The sequence below is a fragment of the Vulpes lagopus genome, chromosome 4, assembly GCF_018345385.1.
Source record: "Vulpes lagopus strain Blue_001 chromosome 4, ASM1834538v1, whole genome shotgun sequence".
Taxonomy (NCBI): Eukaryota; Metazoa; Chordata; class Mammalia; order Carnivora; family Canidae; genus Vulpes; species Vulpes lagopus.
The window spans coordinates 40635700-40647831 of record NC_054827.1 but is presented as its reverse complement, the minus strand read 5'-3'; positions in this window follow the sequence as shown (position 1 = coordinate 40647831).

Genomic DNA, 12132 nt, shown 5'->3' with positions numbered 1-12132 from the left:
GTGCTGGTCCTTCTGGGCCTCTGCTGTCCTGTTCCCAGGGCACATGTGCACCCATCCTGTCCTAGGGGCTCTGTGCTCCTGTCTTCTCTTCCTTCCTCCCTGACAATGTCCTGCTTGCCTGCTGGGTGGGCACCAGGTGCCAGGAGGATTTGTGGACTTGGGTACAGCAGGAAAAGCCTCACCAGCTACAAGGCTCTGCCTTCAGAACACACCTATGGGAAGGATCCCTGGGTGGCTCAGCGGTTTAGTGCCGCCTGCAGCCCAGGGCGCCGATCCTGGAGTCCTGGGATCAAGTCCTGCATCAGGCTCCTGGCATGGAGCTTGCTTCTCCCTCTGCCTGTGTCTCTGCCTCTCTCTCTCTCTCTCTCATGAATAAATAAATAAATAAATCTTAAAAAAAAAAAAAAGAACACACCCATGGGAAACAGTGTCTTTCCATGGACACACAGTAACCACAGCCCTTTCACAGTGTCTGGTGAGGGGCCGTGTTTTGGGAGAGCCTTCAAAAACAGGTGCTCCAGGTGGATCAGGCCACGTCTGCATGTGCTATGGGCAGCCCTGGGCTCACGCACAGGTCCCCGCAGGCTTGAGGCAGCTCTGTGGGTTTTAACTTTTCCTCGAGAGGCAGCTCAGGGTCCAGGGAAGAGGTAAATTCACGTACACAGTGCAGTGCAAGTTCTTCTGTGTCTACCTTCCCCGATCCCTCCTTGCAGAATTCAAGTCTCAAAGTCCCCACAAAGGCGACCCAGTTTCAGGGCTGACATCCTGTGCTATTTTCCCCACTTAAAGATGGATTATTTCTTTGCCCCTTGGAATTGACGATAATAGGGTTTTGCCGTACGTATTCGTAATTCTCTGGGCAAGGCGTTTGGCCATATGGATTTTCGAGAGTGGCATCTCTCAGACTTTAATGTGCAAGGTCTCACCTGGGAATTTTATTAAAATGAAAATCAGGATTCAGCAGGTCTGGGGTGGAGTCTGAGATTCCACATTTCCAGCGAGCTCCGAGTGACACGGGAGCTGAGCTGTGTGGAGCACGCTGGCGGAGCAGGTCAGGCTGTTAAAGACACTGAGGCACCACAGGTCTGTCATTTTAAATTGGGGTGATTTTCTTCTCACTTCCATAGCATGCTCTCCCGGGCCCCAAAAGGACCAGTGGGCTCCATTTGCACTGTAAGTGGGTGTCCACGATGCCGGTGTAATGCTGTGTGCCTGCCCCAGGCTGTCACTCTGTCCCCTGAGTGCCCACTCAGCATGCGATGCCTGGAGCCTGTCCCTGGCTTGTTCACCTGGGGAGGGAGACCGTCACACACGGGGCGGTTTGGGTTTTGAGATGTGTGAGCACAGGGCCTATGGGAGACAGGCCCCTGTCCGTGGTGGGTTGTCCTCCAACCCAAGCTCACAGAGAGGGCCCCTCCAGGAGCCATGACCTCTGGGTCCCATCCTTTATCTCCCTGACCTGCCCCAGCATCTGAAGCCTGCACTACCTCACCCGGGGAGGCTCCCAATGTTACCCTGGTCATCTAATGCGCGTGCAGTTCACCAGGTAACTTTCAGAGACAGGTGTCGGAAGCCTGGCTCAGCTGCTGTGAGCAGGAGAAGGAGACTTCGAGGCACCTAGAAGTCCGCTGGCAGGTGGCTGGGGGCCCATAAGGGTCCTGGGGGCACCCACAAACTATGTAGAGCTCCAGCCTCCTGGCTCAGCTCACTGTATCCAGGGGAATGAGTGACAAGCTCCAGCTGTCCTGGGTCATGTGCCCACTTCTGGGCCCCACCCTGCAAGGAGAGGTTGAGTTGAGGAGAGACAGTGCCACAAGAGAGGGGTCGCAGACATCCCAACTCCCACTCGGACCCCAAGCTCTGCTCGTCCACCCACCGCGCCCCCTGCTAGGTGACCGAGTAATAATCATCTCCTCCATAATATTAATAATAATACCCCTCTTACCTTCCAAACCAGCGGTTATCAATCTTAGCTATATACATAAATTTCAACAATCCCAATGCCTAGGACCCACCCAGAATATCTGCTGGGAGCCCAAGCAGAGGTTTGTTTGTTCTTTAAAGGTCTCTCCCCTCCTTGGAGACTGAAGCCAGGATCAAACCCCACACTGGAGACAGGGCTTGACTTGTTTGGTGTGAAGAATTTTAATTGTGAGGACCACAAGGAGTCTTAGAACCTGGCTAGTTTCATCCTTTCATTTCACGGGCAGAGTCACTTGACCAAAGCCGCATGGTTAGTGGTGAGTCTAGAGCGCACGGCACCTGATTTCCAGCCCTGTGTTCTTTTTATAACACCTGATCTCACACATGTCGAAGGGGAGGCTAAACATAATGAGGCAACACAGCCACGGGCACAGAAAGCTCCCTGGCAAATCTGAAAAGGAAGAGAAAATACTTTGAAAACATTAAAGGTTGTTACCAGGTGTCAAACGAGTGTCATGCACGCAGCTTTAGTTTTCTAGCACACCGGGACTGGTTTAATTTATTTAAATGTCTCTGTTAGCTTGAGGGATTCCTGAGACCGTGCTCCTTGTCATTTTATCCTGCTATTAATCACCTGCACGTTAACCTGAACTGGAAATAACTGTAAAATTTGTTATACTTCAACTGATCAGGATTCAAGACACTTGATTCTGAACAATTTGTGTAGGATCAAAGATATGGCTGCCCTCCAAAACATCGGGATGTTTACATCAAAGGTGAGCTTGAATCCCTTTCAACCTCGCTCCTCTCTTTAGCACTTGGATTTAAGTTCCTGTTGAAAACTCCTTCAATAGAGCAGTGCGTGCGTGTGCATGCGCGTGTGCGTGCGTGCATGCGCGTGCATTTCAGCTGTTAGCAGGAGCCCCACCTCCAACTTCTGGTGCTGCGGGCCGGCCGGTGGTCACGTCTGTGGTTGAGCTGGCTCCCGGCGGTCAGGGCGGCCTTGGTGAGCAGTCCCACAAATGTCCTCTGATCCTGTCTCAGGTCCCTTGCAATCCGCCGGGTCCTGCAGTCACAGCAGCTTTGTCGTGGAACATGCCTTTGACAGAACAAATGCTGGTCACCTGGTCTCCCATCTGAAAAAAAGCTGAGACCCAATCTGCTTTTTTCATCAGGAAAGAAAAACAACACTCAGTGCATTTCTCTCTTTCATGTGCCACACTTTTCACCAGGACCCACGGGTTTGGGTTTGTCCCTGCCGCCTTCTTTCTTCTCCACCCTCCACCCCACCCCACTCCACCCCACCCCACACCATGCATTTTGGAGGCCAAGGCCTCTTGGTGATGATAAAGGCATTGCTTTTACCTGTTTTCAGATGCTGGCGGCTCGGGGAGGTGTGTGTGGAGCTGGGCACTTAAAGTAACAAAAGTTTGGGCGGCTGGACGCTGGCGGACGGCAAGGAGCACAAGAATTTCTAATTGAGATAATGTCCTCATGACAGATACTTGCCTTCCTTTAAAAGAAAAAAAAGCGTCTGAAGTGAGCTTGCTCATAGAATACCTTCATAAATACTTTCATGTCTGACTCACCTAAGCTAGAGTTGTAACTTAACATTACCATGTGCCTTTATATTATTGAAGTTTAAAAGGATTCCTTTCAAAGCCCAATGTTTGGCTCACGATGAAAGGGATCAAACAGCTTATTCTAAGTTACATTCAATAATTACATAAGTAACCCTTTAAATACTAGATATGCAAATAATCCACTATTCTTTCTGTAATTACTTTGTGTACACAGTTTGGTAAAATCCCAAGATTGTAATACATGTTTATGGAGAAGATTAGCAAATACGATTTCTTTCTGAACGGAAGACACATACTAGGAGTGTAGAGATTTGCAGTTGCTGGGAGGGGGTGCGTGCACCAGCTGGGGAGCAGCAGCCGGGGAGTTGCAGGTGGCCGTTCTCCTCAGCAAGGCCCACGCGGGGTCCGGCCAGAGTCCCTGACTTTGCACGCTTCCTGGTCTTGAAAGAACAAATCTCCCCAAGAGACTTTGCACTTCTGTCTGGTTGGGCTGGAAATACATCCGAGGGGTTTCAGAGATCCCAGCTTAATCCAGGAGGGGTGGGGGTGACCCGACTGTGTGCTCGAGTCCCCGGCCCCACCCCCAAGTTCCGGACCCGGGGGGCGGGGGGGGGAATGGGGTGGTCCGGATTCACATCAGCCCTTCCTCCCCAAAATACATGTTTAAAAAATGAGTTATTTAGATGTAGCCCCTGCTCGCTGTACAAACAGCCAGAGCCCAGAGGTGTGACCACTGGTTTCCCCCCACCTTTCCTGACCCCTGTCCCAGAGACAGCTCCTGTCAACAGCTCTGTAGGCTTCCTTCCAGAACTCTCATCTGCTTGGAAGAGCATACGTGAACACATGGTCGTCCACAGGCCCCAGAACTGCGGGGGTCATGCTGTGGATGCCTGTTCCAGTCCTTCCTGGGGGCCTCCCGTGCCTTCGTGGTGCTCTGACTGTGGTGCAATAGCACTTGCTTCACCGAGGCCCCTGACATTATGTCACCGAGGCTCCTGACGTTACGTCACTTACCACACAGACCTGATGACACGGTGTCTCTACTGATTGACCGTCAATAGGCAGCATTCCCAGGAGTAAGGTTACATAAACATTACTCATTTGGGATCCTTTTCTAACCTTCAAGAGCTAAAGAATCTTTATTATTTTTTATTTTTTATTTTTTTTTGCTAAGTAATCTTTAACAGCCCCTGTCAGGTAGCCTTAAACGCGGTGTTCCCCCCGCCCTGCGGCCCTCTGTGCTTATTGGGCTCTTCTCGTTTTGTAAAAATAGCTTTCCCCCCACCTAGAATGGTCATAATAGTGACTTCCTAAATTTAAAAAATATCTGTATCCCCCTCCCACATGTGATTAATGGTTTGGCTATGGAAGGAATTTCGGGTTCAGAAATCTTGGGGACTGTGAGGCCACCAATGTTGGCTTTGGCCCTAGTACAGTCATGTCATCAGAGCTTCATCCTGCTGGGTGCTCTTGGCAAGGTTGGCCCTCCGTGGCCCCATTTGGGCTGAAGACCTGGCTTCTCCTCTGCCCGGGAGCTCTTGATGTCTTGCCCTCCTGGATCCCTCCTTCCCAACGCCTGCTGGGTGGATGTGAGACTTCCCACTCTGTTCTCCACATCTCTAAAGTTTTCTTTCCTATTTCCCATCTTGCTCTTCTTCCTCCCTCCATGCTCTTAGACGTGTTTCAGCTTCATCATCTGTGACGTCAATTAGTCCTCTCCACGTTCAGTTTTGGCCCGCCCACAGAATGCTTTATTTTAGGAAGCGTTTTGAGGTCTAAGCATGCTTTTTAACTTCTGTTTCTTTTTCAGAGGAGCTTGTTATGTTGGGGATGCCTTGTTCTCTCTACTTTTTCCAGGATGTAAATTGGAGTTTTCCAAAGTTCCTTGTTTATCCCCTGAACTGTTGCCATTTTTTTCTTTTCTTTCCTTTTTTAAAGGTTTTGTTTATTCATGAGAGACACAGAGAAGCAGAGACACAGGCAGAGGGAGAAGCAGGCTCCCTGTGGGGAACCCAATGCAAGACTCGATCTCAGGACCCCAGGATCATGCCCTGAGCCAAAGGCAGATGCTCAACTGCTGAGCCACCCAGGCATCCCTGTCACCATTTTTTTGTGGTGAGTTTCTGTGTGTTCATCTCGCTCCTCTCTGATGCTTTTGGTTTTGTCAAAATGCCTGCTGACCTTGGTCCTGGGGTTCCTGTTAATGAGTGAGGGGATCATTTCTTTCACTGGGGGGATGGCTCTGGGCCACTCTTACAGAGGTGTGGCCCACCCACTACCTGTGCACAGGTGCCTTCATCTGTGAAAACAGAGGGCGTGTTTTGTTCTCAGGCACAGTGGCCTCCGTCTTTCCTTCCTGCAGGGCCTTGAGGTACAGGCTCTGCTCCCAGTTCCCTCTTGCCATCATCTTCTGCAGGCAGATCTCATCCTTACCTTTGGGAGCTGGTCCTTGACATTAACTCAAGAAAATGAAGCTGTTTCCAGCAAAGTTATGATGAGGGCAACCAAGCTCTTCTAAACACACATAATGAATAACTCATCTCAATCACCACTGAACCATTCCTACTCTTCACATTTGTTGACTCTCTGTATTTGGATCTTCTTGTGACCTCCTCTGGGTCAAGTACACTTATCCCTGGTGTCTGTGCTTTCCTCTGTTCTCTCCTTGTCAGGCTGGCCCCTGTTCTCCCTATTTTTAGAAATGTATCACCAGGTCTGGTCGGTGATGACACCCCCTGCAGTTCCACTTCAGTGTCAACTTTGGAAAGAGGCCTGGGACATGTATGTACTCAGCTGGCCACCTGGAACCAATGGTCCTCCCTCCACCTTTAGAACATGAAAGCCTGGAGCATCCCTTGGACGTGCTTCCTATTTGAGGTGCCAAGAGAGAGTGGTCCCAGATCCCCAGCTCCAAACTACATGGTACGTACCCTTGAGCGGCCCATGGGGATGTTCTGAACCTCGGTCCACCAGTGGGCATCAGGATCCCTGACCTTTGTGGATGGGAAGAGCTGACCCAGGAATTTTTCTCGGTGGCTTCCAACTGTACATCAGGTGGGGGGTATCCCGTTGTTTAGCAGTAGAGGGAAAGGCCACAGTGTGCTCAGATTCATAAAACCACACACTATTTTACGAGTTCAGTATGCCCCCAAAATGTGGCCATCTCTCGACATTGTCATTTACTTTCTGAACCACCTTAGAAGTAGGCTTCAGGCTGGAGCTGTCTCTCCTGTCAACGCCAGCAAAGGCAAGAGCACGCCTGGCCTGTTTATTGCATGCCACTCGCTTTCTGTTAATGAAACGTTTCATGGGTAATGAACCAAAACCTGGGTCCAAGCAGAGTGAGGCTGGAAATGGAGCTGTCTCTGGGCTTTGTTAGCGGCTCACCTTTCAGGTCCTGGAGACTCCACCCACACTTTGCCGCAGACAAAACAACCTGGGATTGACAGATTGACTTCAGATTAGTCGCCTCTGACAAATCTCCTTAAGTGCACGGCATCTGGTTTGCCATAGCGGTAGATGGTCTAGGCCCCGTGGGTGTGCCGATTGGTGATAATGAGACCCATGAGGGCGATTGTGTCGTTGCAGAAAGGACGTGGGATGGTGAGGTTTGGTGGAAATGAACTCCGTTGAGTGACCTGGGTACTGGTCACTAGTACATCTCCATGCTAGACAGACTCCCTTTTATCAGTTTTCTGGCGTCAGTATTACCTGTCAGTCCGACAGAATGTTCTGTGATGATGGAAAAGGTCTCTGTGTGCCCCAAATGGTAGCCACTGGATATGTGGCTGTTGAGCTCATAAATGTGGCTGATGTGATGGAGAAACTAAAAATTTAGATTTTATTCAATTTAAATTAATTAGAATATGAGATTAAATTGGATCAGTGGCTCCTGTTCGGAGCACCTTTACTTACCTATCTGGGGCGCGGGGAGGGGGGCAGGTCCAGAGCCAGGCCGTAGGAAATAGCAGGAAGCTTCCCCACCTGAAAGAGCTCTTTGCTTTCCTGTCCCTAATGCCATTACCCTAGAGCCACTCGTCTCTGTCACAGAGTCCTGAGAGATGCAAACAGGGGAGGTGACACATGGAAACAGTGTCTGCTGTTAACCTGTTGGTGGAATTGTACATCAGATATACTTCTCTCTATTAAGGCAGCTCCCAGGAGGAGACCGGGAAGCCCCAGAGGTTGGAGTTTAGATCCTAATACTTGTTGGGAAGGAAGAACTGTGTAGATAGAGCCCTGTGTGGAGGCTCTGGGTCCCCTTTGTGTCTGTGATGTGGATGTGAGATAAAGGAGCCATAGGCTTGTTCCAGCTGTGGGACTTGGAATGATGTCCAGGCTGCCTAGAGGTCAGCCTCCACCTGGCCAGGTGAGAGGTGACGAGGCAGGCCTCTACTGTCTTCATAGCACATGGAGGGGAGCCCCATGAGGAACTTGGGGCTGCATGAAGGAGCATTAAGGGTGCACGCTCTGGGTAGGCGCCGTGGCCTGGCTGTGGCCTGAGGGGCTGGGTAGGGCACCCTCAGCACCACCTCCACGCCTCTCCGCAGTGCATGCTCCAAGCTAGGGCTGCCCTTGGCTCCTCCAGACCCTCCTGGGTGCCCCTGCCTGGAGGAACCCTCCAGTCAGAAGTCCCCTTGCTGGTGTGGAGCGCCTTCCACACAGCATGAGGCTTCTCAAGGTATACATGCAGCAGGCAGCAGCCCGAGGGCTGTCGGGGACCACGGGCCAGGATATCTCTGCCCCTACTCAGGTCACCTGGCCATTCCATCCTCAGGGATCACAGACCCAGTCCCTGCTCCTCCCCACACCAGCCTGAGCTCACATTCAGGGCTTTCCCTGAAGCCTGGTTGATTTTCTGGCTCTGCCAGCTGGGAGGATGCAGGCCTCACTGTGAACTGGGCTGTAGGACCCTGAATGCCATCCTGAACTCACCTTGCCCTGGACAGAGCCACCCAGCCTACCAGGTGGCTCATTAAGGACTCGTTTGTCCTCATTAGAGCTGTTTTCACCTGCATATTCTTTCCTGGAATAGGCCCCTCTCCGTTGGGAGTGTGTGGCCCTCCCAGAACTTTGCAGGGGGGCCTTCCCCGCCTGGAGTGAGTGCCCTTCTCAGCCCATCCTCAGAGACCTGCACGCAGGGCTGCCTCCCTTGGCCACATCTGCAACCGTGCCACACACATTCCGCTGCAATCCCTAGTCTGTGGGCAAGAAAACCGAGGCCCAGAGGGGCAGGTGGCCAGGTAGCTTCTCACGGGAGCTCCAGCTGCCAGGGTGGGCACGAGCCCCAGCTATCTTATCCCAGACTCGCCTCTAACACTTGCTTCTTGAGCTCATCACTCTTCTCGCAGGATGTGAGGCCATCAGAAACTAGGGAGTCACGGCCATGTGGAGAAGGTGATGAGGCGCCCCCTGCACTGGTACAGGTGATAAAAGGGGGAGTGGTCTGGCATCAGATGAACCAGGTTCAAGTTCTGCTGCTCACTTGGTGGCCTGTGCGGACTTTGAAAATCAACAAGAATATGACAGATAAATATGCCTTGTAATTTTTTTTTTCCAAAATGAGAATTGCTACTGTCTTCCAGCCTGTGGCTCTCTAACCTGGCCCTGAGGTATTGTGCTGTAGGCACTGTGAAAATTTGGGCTGTTTTATCCCGGAAAGATCCAGAGAGAAAGACTGTGTGTTTCTTCCTGAGCTGGAAGTTGTACCAGGAAATCTGACAACTGCTGTTGTCCACTCTCCAGACAACTAATTGATTGATATTAGATAGGATGGAGCTCTGGGTGATGTGCTTGTGGTACCCTGAGAGGTTGTACCCTGAGCAGATGATCCTGGCTGTAAAGAGACTGTGACATGCTCTAGAACCCCGTACATTTACAGCCTGGGAGGAAAGACAGTGGACAAGAAGCCAGAAGCCGGGAGCCTTTCTTCGGTCCTGGGTGCTCTGTTACCCCAGGTGAGATGCATCATTTCTCAGAGTCCTTCTGTTGCACTGGCTGACAGCTCCCAATGAGCAGAGCTCCAAACCACTCACTGTGTAATTACGGACACTTAAGCCATATTTAAACATGTACTTAGGTTCCTAATTAAAAAAAGAAAAAGATAATCTGTGTATTGCTATAATAACTCTTGTTAAAGTTTGAACATGTTGATAAAGAGAACAAGAGAAATGATTTTGTGTCACTTTTCTTTCTTCATAATTTTTTTTTTGTGTGGTTGTTAATTCAAGGCTCCTTTCAACAATATCTGTGTCATCTGAAACTTTAGGGAGCATGACATGGAGTCTAGAACAGAGAGGAACAGACCTGCATGGAGCATTTCCATGCATCTGTCCTATATCTAGTCACCAAAACAGAAATCTCATCCTTCTGACATTTGTGCAGGAGTTCAGGTGAGTTTAAGATCCAATGGCATTTCAGTGAAAAACACTTTCCTTACTATGCTGGCACTGAGGTTTCAAACCAGTTAGGTTGCCTTGGATTTTCATTGTTTAGAATGGTTTTAGTCTATGAATACGGATATTCTTGTATTCATGTAGACAATCCTACTGAACATATCCCGTTGATAAGGGATGAAAACAGAGCGTTTGGTCTTTAGAGCAGTTTGCCAAAAGGAAATGAGATGTACAGACATCATTCAATGCCAAACCAATGATTTTTTTGAGAAGGCTAGCCTAGAAAGAGGGTGACTCACTATCAAGAAGGCATTTAACTATGTATACCCATGAATCAAAACCCAGAATTTATGGTGCATTTTATTATGTTTTATTTTTTATTAAAAAATTTTATTTATTTATTCGAGAGAGAGAGAGAGAGAGGCAGAGACACAGGCAGAGGGAGAAGCAGGCTCCATACAGGGAGCCTGACGTGGGACTCGATCCCAGGACTCCAGGATCACACCCTGGGCTGAAGGCAGGTGCCAAACCGCTGAGCCACCCAGGGATCCTCTATGGTGCATTTTAGAGAATTTCTAGGACATGTATGTTTGAATACATGTTCCTGAAATTTAAGCTTGAAAATTCAGGGAAGAATTAAAAATGTGTGTGTGTGTTCATGTGCATGTGTGTGTGTAATCACTGAACTGAACCAAAATAAAATACCTGTTCTTAGTTTGAGTTCATGGTCTTAGGTTATACCCGAATATCTGAAAGAAATTAGGGAAGATGGTCAAAGAGAGTGGGAGGTGGTTCCATTTCACCCCCAAGGTCAGAGCAGCTTTGGGCTCTTCTTGCCTCCTTTAGCTGCTGGGATGGCAGGTGAGGGTGGGTGCCCCCAGGGTCTGTGGGGGGCCTATTTCCAGCTTTCCTTGATCTTCTTCTGTAGCTAAACTCTCTTGAAGCAAAAGACTCTTGAAACTATTTTTTTTAACTCTTTAAATCCTTTGTCTTTACCATCCTCCTGGGAAGATAGGGGAACAGCTAGGTCATACCCATGAACAGGACTGTAATCCTACTTCTTGAACTGGCTTTTCAGATGGCAGAAAGTTCTAAACTGCTTGAGTGATCCTTGTATGCACTTTGGTGTCATTAGGGGGAACTGTTTTCTGAAACTTCATGATTCTTCCACACCTGCCTCTGACACGAGGAGGCCCCAAGGGGCCAATGTTGACAGCAGTGGCAGATCACTTTTGTTCTCATGCATTCCAGGCTCCGGCAAAAAGACAAAAATATGCAATTGCTTTGTTTTTGTTTTTTTGAATAACAGAACTCTGCACTGCTCTTTTCTCAGCATCTATGATTCTCTATGATGACTCGGTTCACTTTGGGGCTGATTTGGGGCCTTTCCAGTTTCTGTTTAGATTTGTTTCCATGAATTGTTTAGCTCCCTTCTGTTTGGGCACAAGGGTATGAGGCAGTGTGGCCATTGATTAAGATCTTGTTAGCCAAGGAGCCACAGAACCACTAAGATACTAGAACTCGGTCGGAGAAGAGCTCTAGGAGGTGGTCCACCCCTGCCTCCCATGCCTCGGTCTCCCGGGATGGTCCTTGCAGTATGTTCACCACCTCAAGAAGCAGCACACTCCACTGTGGGGTAGATTTGACTGTTGGGAAAATCTGCTGCCCTCTGCCTTCCACCCATCCATTCTTGCTGGACTCCCAGTTCTTCAAGGTAAATGGAAGAAGGCCCCCATGGGCATGGCCCATGTAAACTATCCCTGGCCACACAAGGTGCTCTTAGCATCTCCCGTTAGCTGGATTCCAGGTGCTTGCCCCTCCCCAGATGAACAGAGGCTGGCAACTAGATACTTGATTTCTGACAGTTTTTTGCCAGGAAATGCCATAAATGCTGCTTTTATTGGAGACAGGTATTAAATGAAGGGAAGCAGGAAAGTCCTTAGGGGCCTGAAATATCTCTGCCCCATGTCAACCTTCAAAAGCCTTTTTTATTTAAGCTCTATCTGTGTGTCCATCTATGTATATGTATGTATGTATGTATGTATCCTCCATCTATCCATGCATCTAACCACTCATAATCTATATTTTATCATCTATCTATCCATCTCATCTATCTATCCATCTATCATCTATCTTCCATCTATCCATCCATCCATCAACTATCCATCCATCCATCCACTCATCCATCTATCATCTACATGTCTCTGCTTCTCTCCATATATAGGGCATGT